The 5,000-nt window shown below is 55.1% G+C and overlaps 1 non-coding gene across 1 annotated transcript in view; it reads right to left on the bottom strand.

Moving 5' to 3' along the window:
* Positions 1-1,297, bottom strand: part of LOC126197009 (small subunit ribosomal RNA) — a 1,909-nt gene extending 612 nt beyond the window's left edge. The window contains exon 1 of the ribosomal RNA XR_007539421.1: positions 1-1,297. This exon is cut by the window's left edge and continues 612 nt beyond it. This is a non-coding gene — a ribosomal RNA (small subunit ribosomal RNA).
* Positions 1,298-5,000: the final 3,703 nt, after the last annotated feature.

The raw sequence follows: 5,000 nt of genomic DNA, 5'->3' as shown, positions 1-5,000 counted from the left end.
CCGTGTTGAGTCAAATTAAGCCGCAGGCTCCACTCCTGGTGGTGCCCTTCCGTCAATTCCTTTAAGTTTCAGCTTTGCAACCATACTTCCCCCGGAACCCAAAAGCTTTGGTTTCCCGGAGGCTGCCCGCCGAGTCATCGGAGGAACTGCGGCGGATCGCTGGCTGGCATCGTTTATGGTTAGAACTAGGGCGGTATCTGATCGCCTTCGAACCTCTAACTTTCGTTCTTGATTAATGAAAACATACTTGGCAAATGCTTTCGCTTCTGTTCGTCTTGCGACGATCCAAGAATTTCACCTCTAACGTCGCAATACGAATGCCCCCGCCTGTCCCTATTAATCATTACCTCGGGTTCCGAAAACCAACAAAATAGAACCGAGGTCCTATTCCATTATTCCATGCACACAGTATTCAGGCGGGCTTGCCTGCTTTAAGCACTCTAATTTGTTCAAAGTAAACGTGCCGGCCCACCGAGACACTCAATAAAGAGCACCCTGGTAGGATTTCAACGGGGTCCGCCTCGGGACGCACGAGCACGCACGAGGCGGTCGCACGCCTTCGGCTCGCCCCACCGGCAGGACGTCCCACGATACATGCCAGTTAAACACCGACGGGCGGTGAACCAACAGCGTGGGACACAAATCCAACTACGAGCTTTTTAACCGCAACAACTTTAATATACGCTATTGGAGCTGGAATTACCGCGGCTGCTGGCACCAGACTTGCCCTCCAATAGATACTCGTTAAAGGATTTAAAGTGTACTCATTCCGATTACGGGGCCTCGGATGAGTCCCGTATCGTTATTTTTCGTCACTACCTCCCCGTGCCGGGAGTGGGTAATTTGCGCGCCTGCTGCCTTCCTTGGATGTGGTAGCCGTTTCTCAGGCTCCCTCTCCGGAATCGAACCCTGATTCCCCGTTACCCGTTACAACCATGGTAGGCGCAGAACCTACCATCGACAGTTGATAAGGCAGACATTTGAAAGATGCGTCGCCGGTACGAAGACCGTGCGATCAGCCCAAAGTTATTCAGAGTCACCAAGGCAAACGGACCGGACGAGCCGACCGATTGGTTTTGATCTAATAAAAGCGTCCCTTCCATCTCTGGTCGGGACTCTGTTTGCATGTATTAGCTCTAGAATTACCACAGTTATCCAAGTAACGTGGGTACGATCTAAGGAACCATAACTGATTTAATGAGCCATTCGCGGTTTCACCTTAATGCGGCTTGTACTGAGACATGCATGGCTTAATCTTTGAGACAAGCATATGACTACTGGCAGGATCAACCAGGGAGCTGCGTCAACTAGAGCTGAGCAGCCGGCCGCCCGGGAGTGTGTCCCGGGGGCCCGCGCGAACACGCAAGCGTCCGCTCAATTATTCTGCAAACAGGAGGAGGCTGGGCTCCCCTGCACGATACACCTCGAAACCCTCTCAGGTCCCGGCGGCGCGCAGCGCCGTCCTAAGTACTTGGTCGGGTTCGAGAGAGGCGCAATCGCCCGGAGATAGGCGAGTAGACGCTTTCAGTGCGACCACCCGTGCTCCCAACTGAGCTTGCCGCTGCCGACAGAGGCCCGGGAGCGTGCTGTCGTGGTGTTGCCGGCGGGAGACAACACGCGGCCACAAACAGTGACCGGGCAGCTCCAACGCCAGCGCCACAGAGGGGCAGAGCCCCACTTGGGTGCCAAAGCGAACTCTCCCAGCACAGCGCACGCGCCAACACATCCGCACAGCTGCGATACAAACCACCTGCGAGAACCGCGGGGGCGACCGAGCAGCAGACGGCGTCGCGGCGCCGAGTGCCGGGCGGCGGCGCATCCTCAACGCACACAGTCCTCAATCGGACCAGCACACTGCAGATGTCCACCGCGCTTCGCACCGGGCCCGGGAGGACCCACTTTGGCCGCACGGCGCCGCGCGCTGGGTGCGCCGGCACGCAGATGCGCCGCCTGCCGCCTCCGTCAGCCGGCGCGCCTGCCACTGGGCGCCCCCACCAGCCGGCTGCCGCGCGTGCGCCCACGCAGCGCGCGGCCAGCACGCCGGGCGCCCCCCCCTCACCGGCCGGGGACGGTCCCACCCAGCCACCGCCGCGTATCGCTTCATACCCACATGCCCACTCACGTTCGTGGGTATGACGGGTGTCGCTGAAGCAACCGGTTAATACCTGTACCGATCGTCGATATCAACGATTCACCTCCAGCGCGAACAACCGCGCAACAACGGATTTCCAGTTCATTTGCGTAACTTGGGCAGCAAACGTAGACATCCATCTACATTTGCGACTTCTACGAGTCTTGCATGCCTGGATGTTGTGTGTCACGACGCACTCCATCAGCATACATACACGCTGCGACGTGTGCACGAAAGAACACGTGGAAGGTGGCCAGCGTACGTATGCGAATGCCATTGCACAGCTGCGAAGCGCATTCAACACGCGAACTCCTGACCGACGAGCTAGAGGTGACAGGAGGGGAGGGGGGGGGGGGGCGGGGGCGATATACGTCCTATTGCAGTACACAATACAGTGGATAGCGGGACCATGTGGAAAGTAAGCAACACTCGCAAGATGTGAGGGTACGCACCGTAAAATGAATCAATACGCAGAACACCACAGTGTGCGCGAAGTGAACTATGTTGAGATGGTTGCAATTAGGCAACGCTACACGAATTCCTAGATTCATATAACTAACAATTACAGGGCAGGTTAAGGCGCAACGTGGGTTAGGTTAGGGCGCAACGTGGGTTAGGTTAGGGCGCAACGTGGGTTAGGTTTGGGCGCAACGTGGGTTAGGTTAGGGCGCAACGTGGGTTAGGTTAGGGCGCAACGTGGGTTAGGTTAGGGCCCAACGTAGGTTAGGTTAGGGCGCAACGTAGGTTAGGTTAGGGCGCAACGTAGGTTAGGTTAGGGCGCAACGTAGGTTAGGTTAGGGCGCAACGTAGGTTAGGTTAGGGCGCAACGTAGGTTAGGTTAGGGCGCAACGTAGGTTAGGTTAGGGCGCAACGTAGGTTAGGTTAGGGCGCAACGTGGGTTAGGTTAGGGCGCAACGTGGGTTAGGTTTGGGCGCAACGTGGGTTAGGTTAGGGCGCAACGTGGGTTAGGTTAGGGCGCAACGTGGGTTAGGTTAGGGCCCAACGTAGGTTAGGTTAGGGCGCAACGTAGGTTAGGTTAGGGCGCAACGTAGGTTAGGTTAGGGCGCAACGTAGGTTAGGTTAGGGCGCAACGTAGGTTAGGTTAGGGCGCAACGTAGGTTAGGTTAGGGCGCAACGTAGGTTAGGTTAGGGCGCAACGTGGGTTAGGTTAGGGCGCAACGTGGGTTAGGTTAAGGCGCAACGTGGGTTAGGTTAGGGCGCAACGTGGGTTAGGTTAGGGCGCAACTTGGGTTAGGTTAAGGCGCAACTTGGGTTAGGTTAAGGCGCAACTTGGGTTAGGTTAAGGCGCAACTTGGGTTAGGTTAAGGCGCAACTTGGGTTAGGTTAAGGCGCAACTTGGGTTAGGTTAAGGCGCAACTTGGGTTAGGTTAAGGCGCAACTTGGGTTAGGTTAAGGCGCAACTTGGGTTAGGTTAAGGCGCAACTTGGGTTAGGTTAAGGCAGAAGTTGGGTTAGGTTAAGGCAGAAGTTGGGTTAGGTTAAGGCAGAAGTTGGGTTAGGTTAAGGCAGAAGTTGGGTTAGGTTAAGGCGCAACTTGGGTTAGGTTAAGGCGCAACTTGGGTTAGGTTAAGGCGCAACTTGGGTTAGGTTAAGGCGCAACTTGGGTTAGGTTAAGGCGCAACTTGGGTTAGGTTAAGGCGCAACTTGGGTTAGGTTAAGGCGCAACTTGGGTTAGGTTAAGGCGCAACTTGGGTTAGGTTAAGGCGCAACTTGGGTTAGGTTAAGGCAGAAGTTGGGTTAGGTTAAGGCAGAAGTTGGGTTAGGTTAAGGCAGAAGTTGGGTTAGGTTAAGGCAGAAGTTGGGTTAGGTTAAGGCAGAAGTTGGGTTAGGTTAAGGCAGAAGTTGGGTTAGGTTAAGGCAGAAGTTGGGTTAGGTTAAGGCAGAAGTTGGGTTAAGGGATGGTGTGTGTGGGGGGGGGGTGGGGTGGCGAGGTTCGTTGATAGTGATGGTAGTAAGTGGACGCCTGAGGCACTATCAGATATGTCACGTCAGTTGCACTTGTGGCTCATGGCAGGTGGCGCGCCCGTTCTGTGTTTGTGGCAAAGGAGTGGCACACCTGTGTCTTTCATTCCTGCCATTGTTTATGTGCTGTGAGATGCGGCAGTGTGGTGCTGTTGGGTGCACCCCTGTGTAGGACATGTGTGGGTGTTGGTGGCGTATCTGAGCAATGGTGGTTGTAGGAAGAGTGGGATATTCAGTTTTCTGGTTCGACGTCCCGGTCTGGTTATCATAGTGTGGATGGTGTACTGTGGCCGAGAGGATGCACTGGATGTTGTTCCATGCTGGTACTTAGATGTTGTGTCTGCGTCTGTTACAGGCATAGACTAGTGGGTGATGGAGTGTGTGGGTGACGTGTGGTTGACATTGTGTGCACAGACGTTCAGCATGTATAGGGACAGTTGTATGTGTTATCTATATTCCGATGACTGCGCGTATTACTAAGCACCGCCGCGTATAAGCTTAATGTATGTATAGTCAATGCCTGTTCTATCTCTGTACAGTAGTAGCGGTGCGACTGCACTAGCTAGCTACACCTCGCGGCATCGTCCCCCGGTGTATGGCATATGATTATAAACATTCTGTCTATTAGTCAAAACCGGTGGTGTGACTACGTCACATGTTTGAGGTGGGGGGACGCAACACCGTGCCGGTGGGTCAGGGCTGCGAAACACTTTCCCCACACTGGGGGCTCGGACCCTCATTACTCGTCCCAGTAATATATTGCGGAGCGCACATAGCCATTGCCCAGAGTCTTTGCGACTGCGAGTGCAACGCCCACGGGGACCGACGTGGATGGGGCGGCCCATAGCTGATCGCTCAGCATCGGAATCCGTACAGTGAGCGACGCG

The sequence above is a fragment of the Schistocerca nitens genome, chromosome 7 (assembly GCF_023898315.1).
Source record: "Schistocerca nitens isolate TAMUIC-IGC-003100 chromosome 7, iqSchNite1.1, whole genome shotgun sequence".
Taxonomy (NCBI): Eukaryota; Metazoa; Arthropoda; class Insecta; order Orthoptera; family Acrididae; genus Schistocerca; species Schistocerca nitens.
This window is presented reverse-complemented; position numbering and strand designations above follow the sequence as displayed.